The 20,587-nt window shown below is 33.0% G+C and overlaps 1 protein-coding gene across 7 annotated transcripts in view; it reads right to left on the bottom strand.

Moving 5' to 3' along the window:
* The window catches only part of LOC127718149 (cardioacceleratory peptide receptor-like), a 191,429-nt gene that overhangs the window by 67,309 nt on the left and 103,533 nt on the right, over positions 1 to 20,587 (bottom strand). Inside the window, exons 1-2 of one of the 7 annotated variants that reach the window (XM_052224129.1) lie at positions 16,489 to 16,548; positions 15,287 to 15,496 (exon numbers count right to left, since the gene is read on the bottom strand). The exons of the other annotated variants lie outside the window; for them this stretch is intronic. The gene's annotated coding sequence lies outside the window, so the exon portion shown is untranslated. Of the gene's footprint in view, positions 1 to 15,286; positions 15,497 to 16,488; positions 16,549 to 20,587 lie in introns of those variants that run through there. 7 annotated transcript variants of the gene reach the window in all.

Genomic DNA, 20,587 nt, shown 5'->3' with positions numbered 1-20,587 from the left:
GCGATAAGAGAAGTAAATATTGGATATGACATTTATGAACGTTTCATAGATATAATTAACATTTAAAATTTAAACATGCATAAAATATTAACTTAATGTTGAGTGTAAATAATAATCAAACAAAAGATCCTTCAATTTCATGATTAATACGTGCACGACTTTGGATTGTGTGAAATACATGTGTTTTCCATGTGGTCTACAATAGCAGCATTATTGGCGATACAGACTGTATACAGTTAATTTACAGATCAATATCTTGTTAGAAATAAAGAAAACTGTTTTCTACCTTCATAAAATCGAAATCGGAAACTCATCTATTCATGAGTGATATTCCGTAAAGCTACTCATATTTTGCTTTTTACATCAAAAAACAAATTTAGAAAAGCATAATAATTACAAATATTCGAGAAAGCGTGAGTTAAAATCTTATAATTTTCTGAAGCTTCAACCAGCAATAAGGGCGGTATAAAGTTTGTTAAACCAACACTAACAGTATCTTTCTAAATTCAGAAAAACATCGAGAAAGCCCCTGGATTATACCTTACCACATCTTGCACAGATACGAAAATTAATTTTAAAAATCATTGCAGCGTTAAAATACCATAGGGAAATTGAAAACACCTCTACTTGCATTTAGAGCAGGATGCGATAAGAGAAGTAAATATTGGATATAACAAATGTGCACGTTTCATAGACATAGTTAATGTTTAAAATTTAAACATGAATAAAATATTAATTTAATGTTGTATGTAAATCATAAACATACAAAAGATCCTGCAGTTGCATGATTAATGCGTGCACGACTTTAGATTGTGAAATACATGTGTTTTCAATGTAGACTACAATAGAAGCATTATGAGCAATACAGACTGTATACGGTTAATTTTCAAAATCGGAAACTCGTCTATTCATGAGTGATATTCAGTAAAGTAACTCATATTTTGCTTTTTACATAAAAAAAAAATCAGAAAAGCATAATAGTTACAAATAATGCAAAAAGCGTGTGTTAAAATCTTTGAATTTTCTAAAGCTTCAACCAGCAATAAGGGCGGTATTAAGCTTGTTAAGCCAACACCAACAGTATCTTTCTAAATTCAGAAAACTCCGAGAAAGCCCCTGGATTATATCTTACCTTATTTTGCACAGATACAAAAATTAATTTCAAAAATCATTGCAGCGTTAAAATACCATAGGGAAATTGAAAACACCTTTACTTACATTTAGTGCAGAATGCGATAAGAGAAGTAAATATTGGATATGACATTTATGCACGTTTCATAGACATAGTTAATGTTTAAAATTTAAACATGAATAAAATATTAACTTAATGTTGAATGTAAATAATAAACAAACAAAAGATCCTGCAATTGCATGATTAATGCCAGCACGACTTTAGATTGTGAAATACATGTGTTTTCAATGTAGACTACAATAGAATCATTATGAGCGATACAGACTGTATACGGTTAATTTTCAGATTCGGAAACTCGACTATTCATGAGTGATATTCCGTTAAATTACTTATATTGCATTATACATAAAAAAAGATTTCAGAAAAGCATGTGACAGTTAAGAAAGTAAACGCTGGTCCAACCAACAAACATAACATCATGTTATTTTTTCACAGTGCAATGACAAAGCAACATCGGTGATCTCGATTCTCTATTCGGAAAGGTACTTGTATTGAAGGTAAAATGCAAATAGCATGCATGGATAATAGAAAGATATATATCATCATTGTAACCTATTTTTTATTTTGGCATTACTCTCCTAGTTGCTAATCACGTCATTATTTGTTTGAAAAAAATATTTTTGTCCCCAGAAATAGTTCCACGTTGCTTTTCTTCACGCAATTTGTAGAATTATCAATGGCCTCTCAATTACTTAATTTAGTATTTATGTTTCTAAAAGGTTGAGGTAAAACTTCTTAGTTCCTTAAGGGCTAAGGAAAATATATCCTTTTGACTTTAGTATACGGAAAGTTCAAGGAAGTGTCAAGTTATAGATAATAGCTTAACGAACAAAGGATAATGGTGTTCAAATATAAAGAATGGAGAATTAAGGGTCAACAAAACAAAATTATAGAGAGAAATGGTCTCATATTAAAGGATTATGTCAAATCTACGATAACCCGGCAAAATACTTTAAAACTTCGAATGTTTGTGTTTTTGCGCTAGCCGCAATGTTTGTAACCCTATTAATCTTGAGAAGTAGACTTGTAAACTGTCCATCAATGAGACAAATAATCACATGATTAAAAACTAGAAGAGTATTGTCAATCTCTAAATAATCAACAATCTATCTTTCCTTTAACCATTATAAATTTTGAAACCTATTGAAATATTTTCTAGAGAATTATTCGAAAAGACTTCCAATATTTCATAAATTTGGTGTAAAATGACGGTGGGCATGGATAACATAAACAAGCTCCTTGGGAAGTTGGTCATGATACTATTTGGCTTTAATTTTTAAAACAGAATAATAAAGTACTAACACCACACATAACTGTTTTATCCATGTTTTTATTATAAAAATTGGTAAATTTAGAAAATGTTAGTATTGTCGCCTATGGCAGAATAAATAGTACCGTTTTCCCTATACGGTCATTTGTCAGTACGTTGATTAGTGGGATGAAGTTACATATGTGTACGAAGGACATATCTGTGTTATTAATTAGCGAGTCACGACTTGTATTGTCAGACAAGCTGTAGTCATATTTCAAAGACCATCTCAAAATTTCAAATTACAATCAATGTTAGTACAAGAAGCGCGTGGTAATGAGTTTTTACGGGCATTGTGGTTACAATTTAAGTTCACGTGTTCAGGTGTTTGAGGCTTATTATTTAACGAGTTTTGTGCAAATTAGTAAAATTCAACGTGTACGCTTTTTTTTCTGTTCATCGTGAAATGTCTGTTCTATTTCCCGTCATCCTGACATATACCCCCACCCCTAAAAATCCGTTACCAGCCTAATCAATGTAAGAATTAATTGTCAACACATCTGCCGTATCACAGCAATTTGTGTCATATAAAGAAAACGGATTTAGACTGGTAGGACTTTTTTTTAAAATGTTCGTTCTATAGACTATAGTTATTTGTAGACTTTAGAAAAGCTGGATACCATTTCCCCATGGCAATACTTAACTAAAATTCATTACATGAGAATTTTCATATATATTTACATAGACCTACTCAGAACTCATTTAATGTTTAAATACATTATTCTTGATCTACATCAACGACTAACACCTCTGTCTGTGTATTTGCAGACGATACTATAGCATAACTTACTATATTAGCAGACAAAAATTCGAATGCCTTACAAAAATATATGAAAAGACTTGCTACGTTGGAAACAAAGTAAAACATGTCCTTCCATCCGGAAAATGCATGCAAAAAACTACCCATAAGCAGGCAAAAATATCAAAATTGCAACATCATACATCTCACATAGTCACACTCTCGAGTCTGTCAACAGCGCTGAATACATAGCTATAAGGCCTACATATTTACATCAAATCTCAGAAGGAATGACCATGTGAACAACATATGTAACAAAGCCAATAGAACAATTGGATTCCTTAAACGAAATATAATAGTACGTGTACGGCAGTCCAGGATGATAATTTAAAACTGGGATTAGTCGACTCGGGGTGGTTCTCGTTATGTAAATGATATCCAATATAAATACTCTAATGGTAGCTCAATGATTAGACATCTTAAATGGACACATCTAGAAGGAAGAGAAGATATGAGAATCGCCATGCTTTTCAAAAAATAGAAAAATACAAAGTATGTCAAAGCAAAGAGTCTACTACCACCAAAACGGATGTCTGAAAACATTCATGAAATACCAGTGATAACCGCAAATATTCATTTCTCCCAGCAAACCATCATGATGATTTGAACGCTCCTTCTTTAAATCTTGTACCAGCACCGTCAGTCGAGGCTTTCAAATCCTCGGTCACAAAGCTGAAATAAATTTGTAACAATTTGGGAGAATGGGGTGGGTCGGAATGCGCAACAAAGTATTGACAGTAAAATCAGTTTGTTTATTTCCATTTTGTACCAGAAACAGAAGCATAATACCGTAACCGAATTAAACGAATTAAAACGGAATTATCGAAGTTTACCGAAGTAATCATGTGATGTTTGTATTAAATATATTCTGATCTTTTTTCGATCATGATCAATTATGGGCAGTTTCCTCAAACTTTGCGAATTCGGTATTTTTTATTTTGATTTACATGGACTGAAAAAGAATGCATGATATAATATCTCAAATGAAGATAGTGATGACAGAATATAAAGAAAAAAATCAAGTAACAAAATATACTTCAAAGGAAAGGGATATTGATAACAGATATCATATTCTCCTTGAAGATTTTCTTCTATTCTATAATTGATTAGACGCATGACCATAACAAACAAATAAAAATACTATAATATCACACGTTGAAATCAAACAAGTACTGACAGACTAAAAATGCAGGAGAGTCTGGATGGGGATCCTTTATTTTTGTATTTTTTATTTCATTATGTCGTTTTTGTCTATTCTTTATATATATTGCCAATCATTCTCCATTCTTTATATTTTAACACTCTATTATTCTCTATTCTTCATTTTTTTGTTCTACTTTTCTCTATTCTCTATGTTTTTGTCCCATTTTTTCTGAAGAATTGGCCCATTATCCCCTATTCTGTAAACCCCATCCAAACCCTCATGTATTGTATGTTTCAATTTCAAGATAATGAAAGGTAATATGTAATAACTGTCGGAGGCGTGATCTGTTGAAGCTGTCTGGAAATTAAAACTATTCCTCGAGTGGGATGACAATTTACATTTTAGTAAGAAGCTAGGACATCTCTGTGTTATTTATAGGATCTTCTGTTGTCGAAGAAGCAGTAGTTATATTTCAAAGACCGTCTCAAAGTGTCAAATTGATTTCAATATACGAATATACAAGTAAGAAGCGGGTGGTAAATGTTTTTAGCAGCGTACGTGGTTTAAATTTTTAGTTCACGTGCTTGAGTACACATGTTGTCGTGCTCGAAGCTCATTATTTAACCTGTTCGCTACTTTTTTTTTTATTTCGTTCTTCGTGAAATGACCATTCTAGTTCACATTCATCCGTGCACATGTATGTACAACGGTGCAAGATGCTTCTTTGGAGCTTTTCCTCCAGTGGATTTACATACAGTCTGCTTTACGACCATTGCGATATATTCTCCACAATTTCAAGTCAGAATACTTTAAAACTCGAACATTTGTGTTATTGTGCTGGCCGCAATGTTTGCATCCGCGAATCGTGAGAAGTGGATTGTTACACTTTCCATCAATGACACAGATAATGACGTGAATAAAAACTAGAAGAGCATTGTCAATCTCTAAAGAGGCAACAATATATCTTTTCTTTATCCATACACTTTTTGCTTTATGGCTACAGTACCCTTATCTCCGAATCGATGAAACAAGTTCACCGATGCTGCATTTTCATTGCACTGTAAAAATATGATTTTATGTGTGTTGGTTTTACAAGTTTTTGATTTCTTTACAGGTACATTGTTTTCTGAATAAGTATTGATATGGAATGCAATACAAGTATTACGAATATCACTCAGGAAGTATGAACTTCACAAATATACATATAGATATACTCAGACATTTTTTTGACTAAACGTCAATTTATAATTGCTTTCGACCTTGATTGCCACACTTTCCATCCAATCCTTCATTTTTTAATGTCCTATATTTTATAGTTTCTATATACACTGAATCTCACACTTTCCATCCCAATTTTAAAAACATGTAGTAAATATAACTAAGAAACCATCTTGAATTTTGAAAAAAGCTTGTTTGATGAGGGATTATCTTGGCACTTTTTTTTCAAAATTTTAACCAACAATAGGACCGGTGCAAAGTTTTTAAAACCAATCCAAAGGTATCTACTAATTCAGAAAACTTTGAGAGAACTTCTTCTACAAATGCGTGAGTAAATATGTTTGATATTTCAACTAAGTTTCAACCAGCAGTAGGTGCAATATAAAGTTTTTAACCCGATACCATGGTTATCCAAGCCAATTTAGAAAACTTTTAGAGGGTCCCTTCATTTACAAATTATCGAAAAAGCGTGAGTTAAAATCTTTAAATTTTCTGAAGCTTCAACCAGCAATAAGGGCGGTATTAAATTTATAAAACCAACACCAACAGTATCTTTCTAAATTCAGAAAACGTCGAGAGGGCCCATTGATTATACCTTACCACATCTTGCACAAATACGAAAAATAATTTCAAAAATCATTGCAGCGTTAAAATACCATAGGGAAATTGAAAACTCCTCTACTTTCATTTAGTGAGGAATGCGATAAGAGAAGTAAATATTGGATATGACATTTATAAACGTTTCATAAACATAATTAACATTTAAAATTTAAACATGAATAAAATATTAACTTAATGTTGAATGTAAATAATAACCAAACAAAAGATCCTGCAATTGCTGATTAATACGTGCACGACTTTGGATTGTGAAGTACATGTGTTTTCAATGTGGACTATAATAGCAGCATTGTTGACGATACATACTGTAAAGGGTTAATTTACTGATCAACATCTTGTTAGAAATAAGGAAAATTGTTTCCTACATTCATAAACTCGAAATCAGAAACTCGTCTATTCATGAGTGATATTCCGTAAAGTTACTCTTATTTTGCTTTTTACATAAAAAAAATTTTCAGAAAAGCATTTCATTACAAAGTATCGAAAAAGCGTGTGTTAAAATCTTTGAATTTTCTGAAGCTTCAACCAGCAATAAGGGCGGTATTAAATTTGTAAAACCAACACCAACAGTATCTTTTTAAATTCAGAAAACATCGAGAAAGCCCCTGGATTATACCATACCTTATTTTGCAAAGATACGAAAATTAATTTCAAAAATCATTGCAGCGCTAAACTACCATAGGGAAATTGAAAACACCTCTACTTACATTTAGTGCAGAATGCGATAAGAGAAGTAAATATTGGATATGACAATTATGAACGTTTCATAGACATAATTAACATTTAAATTTTAAAAATGCATAAAATATTAACTTAATGTTGAGTGTAAATAATAATCAAACAAAAGATCCTTCAATTGCATGATTAATACTGGCACGACCTTGGATTGTGTAAAATACATGTGTTTTCCATGTGAACTACAATAGCAGCATTATTGGCGATACAGACTGTATACGGTTAATTTACAGATCAATATCTTGTTAGAAATAAAGAAAACTGTTTTCTACATTCATTAAATCGAAATCGGAAACTCGTCAATTCATGAGTGATATTCTGTAAAGTTACTCATATTTTGCTTTTTACACCAAAAAATATTCAGAAAAGCAAAATAATTACAAAGTATCGAAAAAGCGTGAGTTAAAATCTTTGAATTTTCTGAAGCTTCAACCAGCAATAAGGGCGGTATTAAATTTGTTAAACCAACACTAACAGTATTTTTCTAAATTCAGAAAACATCATGAAAGCACCTTGATTATACCTTACCTTATGTTGCACAGATATGAAAATTAATTTCAAAAATCATTGCAGCGATAAAATACCATAGGGAAATTGAAAACACCTCTACGTACATTTAGTGCAGGATGCGATAAGAGAAGTAAATATTGGATATGACATTTATGAACGTTTCATAGATATAATTACCATTTAAAATTTAAACATGCATAAAATATTAACTTAATGTTGAGTGTAAATAATAATCAAACAAAAGATCCTTCAATTTCATGATTAATACGTGCACGACTTTGGATTGTGTGAAATACATGTGTTTTCCATGTGGTCTACAATAGCAGCATTATTGGCGATACAGACTGTATACAGTTAATTTACAGATCAATATCTTGTTAGAAATAAAGAAAACTGTTTTCTACCTTCATAAAATCGAAATCGGAAACTCATCTATTCATGAGTGATATTCCGTAAAGCTACTCATATTTTGCTTTTTACATCAAAAAACAAATTTAGAAAAGCATAATAATTACAAATATTCGAGAAAGCGTGAGTTAAAATCTTATAATTTTCTGAAGCTTCAACCAGCAATAAGGGCGGTATAAAGTTTGTTAAACCAACACTAACAGTATCTTTCTAAATTCAGAAAAACATCGAGAAAGCCCCTGGATTATACCTTACCACATCTTGCACAGATACGAAAATTAATTTTAAAAATCATTGCAGCGTTAAAATACCATAGGGAAATTGAAAACACCTCTACTTGCATTTAGAGCAGGATGCGATAAGAGAAGTAAATATTGGATATAACAAATGTGCACGTTTCATAGACATAGTTAATGTTTAAAATTTAAACATGAATAAAATATTAATTTAATGTTGTATGTAAATCATAAACATACAAAAGATCCTGCAGTTGCATGATTAATGCGTGCACGACTTTAGATTGTGAAATACATGTGTTTTCAATGTAGACTACAATAGAAGCATTATGAGCAATACAGACTGTATACGGTTAATTTTCAAAATCGGAAACTCGTCTATTCATGAGTGATATTCAGTAAAGTAACTCATATTTTGCTTTTTACATAAAAAAAAAATCAGAAAAGCATAATAGTTACAAATAATGCAAAAAGCGTGTGTTAAAATCTTTGAATTTTCTAAAGCTTCAACCAGCAATAAGGGCGGTATTAAGCTTGTTAAGCCAACACCAACAGTATCTTTCTAAATTCAGAAAACTCCGAGAAAGCCCCTGGATTATATCTTACCTTATTTTGCACAGATACAAAAATTAATTTCAAAAATCATTGCAGCGTTAAAATACCATAGGGAAATTGAAAACACCTTTACTTACATTTAGTGCAGAATGCGATAAGAGAAGTAAATATTGGATATGACATTTATGCACGTTTCATAGACATAGTTAATGTTTAAAATTTAAACATGAATAAAATATTAACTTAATGTTGAATGTAAATAATAAACAAACAAAAGATCCTGCAATTGCATGATTAATGCCAGCACGACTTTAGATTGTGAAATACATGTGTTTTCAATGTAGACTACAATAGAATCATTATGAGCGATACAGACTGTATACGGTTAATTTTCAGATTCGGAAACTCGACAATTCATGAGTGATATTCCGTTAAATTACTTATATTGCATTATACATAAAAAAAGATTTCAGAAAAGCATGTGACAGTTAAGAAAGTAAACGCTGGTCCAACCAACAAACATAACATCATGTTATTTTTTCACAGTGCAATGACAAAGCAACATCGGTGATCTCGATTCTCTATTCGGAAAGGTACTTGTATTGAAGGTAAAATGCAAATAGCATGCATGGATAATAGAAAGATATATATCATCATTGTAACCTATTTTTTATTTTGGCATTACTCTCCTAGTTGCTAATCACGTCATTATTTGTTTGAAAAAAATATTTTTGTCCCCAGAAATAGTTCCACGTTGCTTTTCTTCACGCAATTTGTAGAATTATCAATGGCCTCTCAATTACTTAATTTAGTATTTATGTTTCTAAAAGGTTGAGGTAAAACTTCTTAGTTCCTTAAGGGCTAAGGAAAATATATCCTTTTGACTTTAGTATACGGAAAGTTCAAGGAAGTGTCAAGTTATAGATAATAGCTTAACGAACAAAGGATAATGGTGTTCAAATATAAAGAATGGAGAATTAAGGGTCAACAAAACAAAATTATAGAGAGAAATGGTCTCATATTAAAGGATTATGTCAAATCTACGATAACCCGGCAAAATACTTTAAAACTTCGAATGTTTGTGTTTTTGCGCTAGCCGCAATGTTTGTAACCCTATTAATCTTGAGAAGTAGACTTGTAAACTGTCCATCAATGAGACAAATAATCACATGATTAAAAACTAGAAGAGTATTGTCAATCTCTAAATAATCAACAATCTATCTTTCCTTTAACCATGCACACTTTTTGCTTTAAGGCTACAGTACCTTTATCTCCGAAACACTGAATCGAGATCACCTATGATGCTTTTTCATTGCGCTGTATAAATATAAACATTTCAACCAACAATAGGGCCGGTGTATGGTTTTAAAACCAACCTCAAACGTATCTACGAATACAGAAAACTTTGAGAGAGTCCCTTCTTCTACAAATGCGTGAGTAAATATTTTTTTAAATTTTTCACCTAAGTTTCAACCAGCAATAGGTGCAATATAAAGTTTGCACACTCATGCCTATGGTGATCCAAGCCAATTCAGAAAAATTTGAGAGGATCTCCTCATTTACAAACTATCGAAAAGCGTGAGTTAAAATCTTTGAATTTTCTGAAGCTTAAACCAGCAGTAAGGGCGGTATTTAGTTTGTTAAACCAACACCAACAGTATCTATCTTAATTCAGAAAACGTTAAGAGAACCCCTGGATTAAACCTTACCACATTTTGCACAAATACGAAAATTAATCTCAAAAATCATTGCAGCGCTAAAATACCATAGGGAAATTGAAAACACCTCTACTTACATTTAGTGCAGGATGCGATAAGAGAAGTAAATATTGGATATGACATTTATGCACTTTTCATAGACATAGTTAATAATTAAGATTGAAACATGCATAAAATATAAACTTAATGTTGTGTGTAAATAATAAACAAATAAAAGATCCTGCAATTGCATGATTAATACGTGCACAATTTTAGATAACGAAATACATGTGTTTTCCATGTAGGCTACAATAGAAGCATTATTAGCGATACAGACTGTATACGGTAAATTTTCAGATCAATATCTTGTTTGAAATACAGAAAAAAAATTTCTTCATTCATAAAATCGAAATCAGAAACTCTTCTTTTCCTGAGTGATATTCCGTAAAGTTACTTTACCTGGGGTTTGTAGGCGTGGTTTATTTTAATACACGGTAGTGGTGTTGCCTCACTTTTATAAAAAAACAACACGTTATTGAGGAAAAATCAGAAATTTTTCGCCCGGACAACAGATGAAGAAATTGATGATGAACGATTGAAAAAAATGCAGAAGACATATTAAACGCTAACAAGTTGTTATTGTTGGCATTTGTTTTTGTAAAGACCAATGGAGGTATGTTCTTTTTATTGAAGACTTGATCACTTTGATAGGCCACTATTCTAAATGCCACATGTGTTAAGATAGTCGGTAAGATAAATTCGTTACACAGTGTGCTATTGAACTAATTCGATTTATATGGGCGAACCCCTTATGGAATTTACTGACCCCATGTATATCGTTTTCGGTCACTAGCACACTGTGTTACTAATAATACATCAAAATTTATTCAGAAAAGCATGTGAGAGTTAAGGAGGTAAAAGCTTGTCCAACCAACAAACATAAGATCATGTTATTTGTTTCACAGTGCAGTGAAAAAGCAGCATCGGTGATCTCGATTCTCTATTTCGGAAAGGTATACTGTAGCTACAGAGCAAATGGCATGCACGCCGATGATAGAAAGACAGATGTCATTATTGTAGCCTATTTTTTGTCCCCCCGCGCGGCGCTTGGCGAGAGACATAGAATTATTGAGCGTCCGTCCTTCCGTCAGTCCTTCCGGTCTTGTTAGCGCTTTCACGTGTATAATTCATGCCAAATTTTTATAAAACTTATATCATAGATTTATATCAGTAATGTCTAGGACGAGTTTTGAAAATCAGTGCCGATGAACTTCTTTTAAAGAGTTATGTCCCTTAGAAACATTAATAAGATGAAAAATTACATCGTTAGAGCTGTCATTTGTACAATTTTCTCCAGACTTTTATGAAACTAATATCATATGTTTATATCAACAATGTCTCGGACGAATTGAAAAATCAGTGCCGATTAATAATGTTTAAAAGAGGTACATGTATGCCCTTGAAAATATTGATTATATGGAAAATTGCAATGTTAGCGCTCTCATGTGTACAATTCTTGCAAGATTTTTATGAAACTTATATCATAGGTTTATATCAGCAATGTCTCGGACAAATTAGAAAATAAGTGCTGATCAAACATTTTTAACGAGTTATGCCCCTTGGAAATATCATATCGGAAATTACATTGCATTTTCTCTCAAGCCTTCATTGCTCAAAGATATGTAGTAAGAACTTTAAAGATCAACAAAAGAAGTTTTTTTTTATATATTGCCCTTGGACCTTTGACAGATAAAATATGTGTAACCCAGGGGACATTGGAACTCTGTTCTTTTTTTAGATTGGCATTACTCTTCTATTTGCTAATCACGTCATTATTTGTTTGAAAATTATTTTTGTTCCCAAAAATAGTTTCACGTTGCTTTTCTTTACGCAATTTGTAGAATTCTCAATGACCTCTCAATTTCTAATCTGATATTCATGTCTCTTAAAGGTTAAGATAAAACCTCTTAGTTCCTTAAGGGCTAAGATAAATATAACCGTTTGACTTTGGTATACGGAAAGTTCCATGGGGTGTCTAGTTATAAATACTATCAGCTGCACACAGGGACCAATCAGGATCAGTCATACATCTTCAATTCGAGAAAGATGCCGAACATCTCAACTGGTTTAAGATTAAATTTAATTTTCTAGGACTATATAAATAATGTTGAGAAGGATTCTCATTTAGAATGTTGTGGTTTTTTTACTAGCGTTAGATTTGAATAAATAAGCAATGCACAGATAATTTAAATTTTCTATTATTGAATTCAGAGTAAATCAATAAGATTACATAAAAGAACGTTACATATGGAAGTCAATAAAACAAAATGAACGACAGAGTCCGCTTGAACTTCCGTAATTGTAGCAATACGGGTCCGTATTCTATCGTTCGGAAATATTCACTGCCCACACTTTCTAAAAGTCCACTTTTATAAAAATATTTGAATTGCTCTAATAATGAGTTGTGGGGACTCAAATAATCAAAAGACAAATAGAGGTCAAAATATAATCTTTCTAATATGTACCGAAGAGATTAACCTTACAATGACAATCGCGTGTAATGCGGGGGTATATCAATGTACGATTGATCATTTAATTGTAGGTTGATAAACATCCAGTGGCAAATGGTATATATAAGAAAAATAAGATTATACATTATAGAAAAAGTAAGTAAACATTACCAAATTGACTGCTGAGTGGAAAATCGGAAATTATAATCCAGAGAACAACACAAACATTAAAACAAGAATGAAGGGCGAGCAGACAAAAAATTAGCCTTCTATGTAGATATATGATCAGCTCAAGCTAGCAGACACTGCTTAGCAGTCATTCCGCAAGCAGCCAGTTTTCAAATAATTATGTCTATAAACCCAAAAGTTGCATAAGATTAAAACTTAACTTCTATGAACAATACTAGTTCTGAAATTTAATGTTTAGTGATATACGACAAACAACAACTAAGAGAGTGAGTGATACATGCACCAATAAAATACTAATTAATATATTCGAATGGAACACAATTTAAAGCATTAGTCTTGAAAAGATTGGAACTCTTGAAACAGATAAGTTTCCTGTAAAGTTTAAGTACTTGTACAAATTTGGCGTTACACAAAAAGGAGGATACAAAAATTATATATTTACATGTGTATTTAAAAAAGATAACATGTAAATGGGATATAATCATATATGAACCCTGATTTGTACTTGATTGACACTAACAGATCAATCATATCAAAGCATCTAAAAAGTACAAATCTGAAGTAAAACATGTTTAATTTCCGGTTAGATCGTCAGCTGTCCATTTCAAAAGATTTCTAGTTCAATGTTAACAACTTAAATATACGTACAGAACAGAAATCGTTAAAGTGTTTTGTCATTAATCAATGAACAACTTTAATCTGTGTTATTTGTTAGAAGTTATGCTAACACGCTTCATCTATCAATGCCATCATGATCTGCCATTCAGTTACATAATATAAATAACACATAGCTGAGAGGGTGATAGAGCATATTGTTACCACAAGAAAACATTGTCAACCGCGGCAAGGTTTTACAACATCTCTTATCTGTCTCTAGGGTATTCATTAGAATTTTAGCTGAATTTGCTCCGAATGACGATAGATCTATTTCCAAATAAACATCTGGCGTCATGCAACACTCACTTTTTAATATTCTGACTATATTGTTAATAACCATACGGTGACTTGTAGTTGCTTACATCCAGGTCCTTTTGACTTTGGTTGATAGTTTATATCGCATCTCCTTACAGTTATATAAAGAAGAAGTGGTGAAAAATGCCAAGTTGACCATGAGATCAGAACACAACCCATGCGGAACAGGGTTCTCAAGGATTACCCTACCCTTTCAATAGTTTGGTGCAAGTGTTCGTAAACGTGAATAAACCATGACTCACAAATCTGGACATCGGATTTAACTCCTCTAATCTGAACTAATCAGGCCGTTGGTTTTCTCGTAGATGTTTTTCACATTTTGTAATGTCGGGGCTTTGATAGCAGCATTGACTTTCGATTTTCGTGGCCTGTACATGTAATTAGATTTTACCACATTTTTTATCTGTCTCTAGAGTGTCCATTAGACCTAGCTATTTACACTTTTGGGTATTTAGCTTAATTTGCTTCGAATAACGATAGATATATTTCCAAATATCCTTCTGGCGTCATGCAACACTCAGTTTTTAATGTTCTGCCTATAAGGTATGGGTTTTGTAAATTGCTGATAACCGTACGGCGACCTGTTACATCTACGTCATTTGGAGGGTAGTTGTCTCATTGGCAACTGTACCACATCTCCTTATTTTTGTATAAGCAAGAAGTGGTCAAAAATGACAAGCTGGCCATGAAATCACAACACAACCCAGGCGGAACAGGGTTTAAAAGGTTTACCCTTATCCTTTCAAAGGTTGGTTGCAAGTGTTTGTAAACGTGAATAAACCAGGACTCTCTCACAACACTGGACATCAGATTTAAAGCCTCTAATCAGAACTAATGTGGTTATGTATTTATTCAATCTACAAAAGTTTTCTTTCTTTCGGCACAGGTTTTATTTTGTAGAACAAGGAGATATTTTTTTAACAACAAATTGGTTTTGAAATGAAATTAGCCACGTTTATGCAAAGTTGATGTTGTAATAAATATCTTGGGTAAAATATATAATTAATATATTCCTAGCAGATTAAGATGGTGAAATTTACTACAGAAATCGTGCAAAGCTTGGGTTTTAATTTTTAAACTATCACACATCGTTTAACAGACCTGCAGCATTCTTTATAACCCGATAGACACGATCTTGCACCAATGTACACTTGAAGACCGTGTCAGGAAGTTAGTATGTAGTTTATTTATTACCTATTTTTCCTATTAAAAGCTGTTGAATTGGTCGGAGTTTTGTTTTACATTTTAATCTAAACGGACAAGCGTGTCGCTTCTTGTTTCTTGTCTTGCACATGACATTCAAAATCAAAAGGATTTCCATAATCACACTTATATTTCACCATGTTCGAGTCGAATAATTCAACGCCTCCGGTCTCGTAAACCAGTTACAAGTTCACCAAAATGCTGTAAAAAGCAATTTTATGATGGTCATTTTCAATGAATATAAACAAAAATAATCCTATATTTCAGCTACCAGTTAAGAAATAAGTTTAACAAGTATTCGATTAATAAGCGTTTTAATTTACCTGACCAAAATCATTGAAATTCTTTGTCTTTTGCCATATTATTTTAAATGTATAATGAAACTAATGATACAGCATGCACCGCGTAATTATCCAGACGGCCCATGGTGTATCATTGTTATCAAGAGGTACCTTGTAAAATTTTATTCCCGAAACATAACTGCATAAGGTAGAGTCTTGAAACGTGAGGAAATTTCAAATTATTGCAAAATTGTCTTCCTTTTGCTGACTGACAACAGCGTTGCATGTTCGTATCCGTCCGGTGTCAAGCAAAATTATAAGGAGACTCGGTTCTACGGAGTGTTAAAAGGACTGGGTATCAAACTTCGATAAAGATTTAAGTAGTCGAAACGGGCTTTTAGTCCATCAAGATGGACTTCGATAAAAACCATAGATGCAAAAATCCAACAGTTTCAACAGTTTCTGTGTTAAGAATATATTCGGAATGATTAATTCAAGTCTTTTCGCTATTATAAATTTCCTAGACAGGAAAGTATGTATAAACTGTGCCAATTGCTGGAGGATGAAAAACACTTACTCCTTGAATGTAGAATTAACAAAAAACTAAGGGATAATCTATTTGAAAATTGTTTACCATCTCATAATTTTATGTCTTTTATAACCGAAGCACAAAAAGGAATAAAAATGCTAAACCCCTCATGAATCATGTTAAAAATGTTGGTTCCTTTATAAAACAGTCATTAGAACTGAAGGCAGATGTCTTATAATTTTTTCTCATGTGTTCATTTCTTATAGAATGTTATTTCTCTGCTATATTATGTTTGTTTTTGTTTTTGTTTTTTGTCACAAACTAATTATGTTTATATGACAATGAAGATATTTATTTATTCTGATATATTTTTGTCAACATACCTCATTTGTCAACTTTGTGAATAAATGCCTGATCCACGGGATAGTTTTTGTTTTTCATTGTTAAATAATGACCTTAAATGGATAGTAGTCAGTTTTAGAGCTCTGATAAAATGAAACCAAGCTGGCCCCTTTCACTTTCTAATCTATATGCTATATCGTATTACATCATATAGGTATCTGACCGAACTGGAAACATTATCTTTTTACATTCAAAAATCATAAAAACGAGGAAAAACCGACCATACCATAACAAAATAGTCTACAGAACACTAAATAGAGGACTGAGCAACACGAACTCCACCAAAAGCCTAGGTGATATCAGTGTAGTATCATTCTATTCTGCAATTCTCAGTTGGGACAAATATATGGTCTCAGTTCTTAGGTAAGATACCAAAACCTGAAATCATAAGTTATGGCAGGCAATATGCTCACATTTTCCACCAGTTCAACTCAGCTGAACGTTTACGTTAATCATATACGAGTAGGTGGACAATACCATATCCAAATTAAACCACTGTTTTAGTTCTTAAAATTAAAGAGTATAACATCTTTCAAAGGAGCTCAATGTAGATGATTTTATGTTTCCATCAAAACCAAAGAAAAACAGGAATCTGAATGCCGATACCCAGGTCGAAAGACATATTCATTTACTCATTAACTAGATCGATTCCAATGGTAAATGGTTGATTTTAATCATTGAACAAATGCTAATCTATGAAGATAAAGCGTGCATATCATAAAAATGTTTAAGGAGCCAGGAAAAGAAGTATCCACAAAAATTGATACACACGAAAATAAATCAACCCACAGTAACCTACACACAAAGCACCATAACAAACCTAATAAAACAAGATTAGTTAAACTGCCTATTTCATGATTTTGAGTAGCATGACTTGTATCCTAGGGGGACTACTTCAATTCTTTTATGGTAGGGATGGACAGCTGAGACATCCAGTACACGTCCCTTTTCAAATATGTTTAGAATAAAATAAAATATACCCTTTCATATATTTTTTGACATAATAACGCTATTTCACGGAAAGATAATTAATTTTGGCAACTATCTGATGCAGTTTTGACTAGTTTTAATGTCATCTGTCAACAAAATCGATAGCTGATTAGTTTCAAATACTTATGATTCAATCTGCAACCTTGTCAAATATTTTATCTCAATGTCTCGACATTATCATATAGAGACCTACCTATTTCAGCGGCTCAACTCTACCACTCATTATTTACCTATTACATGCTAAGTGGACCTGTGCTTGTATCATAGTTTTGCTATCTCTAAATGATGATTTCATGGGCATAGAATGACGTAGATCTGAGTCACATGGTAACACATAAATTTACCAGAATCATCTTACATATTCTCTTTGAGACACATTCAGAACGGTTTCACACGTATACTGGTATTCTATTCTATTTCATAATGACATGTACTCTAAATAAATACTGGTATTCCATTCTGTTGTGGGATTGCTTTTATAAAGACATGTACCCTACATCCGTTTATATGATCATTCATAGGTTTTTTTCATGGCTGGACAAACAATATATTTGACAACAATGACTTATGAACAAAGAATAATCTCTTAACACTAATGATAAACCATATTACAGTTCTCAGTTTCCATACTCCCAATAATTCACATTCTCGCTCATTCACTGACTCACTCAATGCAGTTAATTCACTCACTCTCGTTTGTTCACTTCCTCTAGATATTATTCAGTCGTCCATTCACTCACTCTCTGCTCATTCACTCACTAAATCAATCACTATCCAACTAATGCACTCATTCACTCACACTTTTTCATTCGCTCATTTACTCTTCCACGAACTCTTTCATTTATTGCTCTCCCGCTCATCTACTCACTCTTATTCACTTCGTCGATCATTCATTCAATCACTCACTCATCCACTCTCTTTCGTCGTCATTCACTTATTTTAAATCATTTACTCAATCGATCTCTTTTATTCACTCGCTCTCCCTCTCACCTACTCACTTTTTCCGTCATTCACTCAATTTCATTCAGCTACTCCCTCTTGTACATTCACCTAATCTACAATCTTCTACTCCCGTAATCATTCACAAATGTTCATTTGTCTTTTACTCATCCACTATCTTGCTCATTCACTAATCCACCCAGGGGCTCATTTACTCACTCACTCTCTTGCTCATTCACTCACACACTCTCTAGCTCATTCGCTTATCCACTCTCTTGCTCATTCGCTCATCCACTCTCTTGCTCATTCGCTTACCAACTCCCTTACTCATCACTCTCCCGCTCTATGCCTCACTCACCACTCGTTCGATCGCATTCACCCACTCTTTTCCTTACTCACCCACACTCTGGCTCATCCATCCATTCTTTGGTTAACTCATCCTCTCTAGCTCACTCATCCTCTCTCTAGCTTACTCACCCACTCTCTACCTCATTCAACCACTCTAACTCACTCATTCACTCTCTTGCTGATTCCTCCCACTCATTCTCTGGCTAACTCATCCACTCTGACTCACTCACCCTCTCTCTGGCTGACTCTCTCACCTATTCTCTGGCTTACTCACCCACTTTCTGGCTCACTCACCTACTTTCTGGCTCCTTCAACCACTCTCCCGCTCATCACCTAACTATTACCTTCCATGGACATTCTCCTGTCCTAGCTTCTATCCCATTTTTGAGGTTTGAAAAGATTTTTCTGAAGAGGAAAAAAAATAACACAAAAATTTCATAACAACAGGTCATAACTTCCAACAGGACAACCAGTGTTGTGGTGTCTAGTTAAGGCAGTGTTATGTTCTCTCCGTCAGGGCTATGAATAAACAGTCAATCTAAAAGAACACCACCGCCTACCAGTATTTGGGAAAGGTCGGCACCCTCACCTTCAGTTAAACTTCATTGGGAGAGGAGCAAAACTAGTCATTAGACGGGAAACTTTGTATGGTGTGGTATTTTTACAATTGATTTCTTGCAGTTTAATCTTCATGAAGAAACTTCATGTTATTTTGCAATCATTTGTATGATGATTGTGTATCATTCTATTTAGGTTTTAAATGTAAATGACTTACTATGTTTTAATTGTTAATTTATTTGGAAAATTACAACTGGACATATTAAGGGGTTTTACTGCAGTTGTATTTTTATTTCAAATTAATTAAGATAACACACGTCGGGGAAAAAGAAAGCACGTGTTACGTTCAAAAACTCCTCCTACAGTTTCAACCCCGATCCTTGGTACTTCACAGAAAACAAGCACACATATGGAAGTTATGACCTGTTGTTATGGAATTTTTGGGTTCTTGATATAAAAAAAAGATATTAGAAGAGGTGGTAAGGCTGTAATAGAGACAGCTATCCACCAGAGTCTTAATGACGTGGATGCAAGCAACAGTATAGATCGCTGTAGGCATTAAGCAATGAGCAATGAGTAAAATCCGTACCATATACAGGTAGCTACAAAAAGCCCGGACATAACAAAATATGAAATAATTCAAACGGGAAAAGAAACGACCTGATTTGTGTTTAAACAATAAACAAAGGCAAATATGACAGACAGCAACCAACTTCAACCACTGAATTATGACTTGGGATAGGCACATACAGAATGTGGTAAGATTAGAAATGTTTTCGAACGATCAACGCTCCCCAACCTTGGATAGTTGTGTAAAATCACATCATAAGAACACAAAATGTTTTAAAATTCCGAAATAGGAAGATCTTTTACCAAGTTGGAGATTTCATCTTCAAGTCAATAACCAAGTGATTTCCGATAAAAATATGTCATTGCATATTTCAAAGCTGTTAAACCTATCAAGAAGTGTCTTAAATTGTTGAAACAAGACCATTGTAACCATATTATTTGAACCTTAAAAATATGGAAACAAAAATAACTGATTTTACCTAGAAAATTGTTATTCCTTTTTTCAACAGTTATTGTTTTGAAAATACACTTTCATCGAGCAAATCCCTCTTACGCATTCACCTACTCTACAACCTTCTACTTCCCTAATCATTCACAAATGTTCACTGGTCTTTTACTCATCCACTATCTTGCTCATGCACTAACCCACCCAGGGGCTCATTCATTCACCCAATC

The sequence above is a fragment of the Mytilus californianus genome, unplaced genomic scaffold (assembly GCF_021869535.1).
Source record: "Mytilus californianus isolate M0D057914Y unplaced genomic scaffold, xbMytCali1.0.p SCAF_10, whole genome shotgun sequence".
Classification (NCBI taxonomy): Eukaryota; Metazoa; Mollusca; class Bivalvia; order Mytilida; family Mytilidae; genus Mytilus; species Mytilus californianus.
This window is presented reverse-complemented; position numbering and strand designations above follow the sequence as displayed.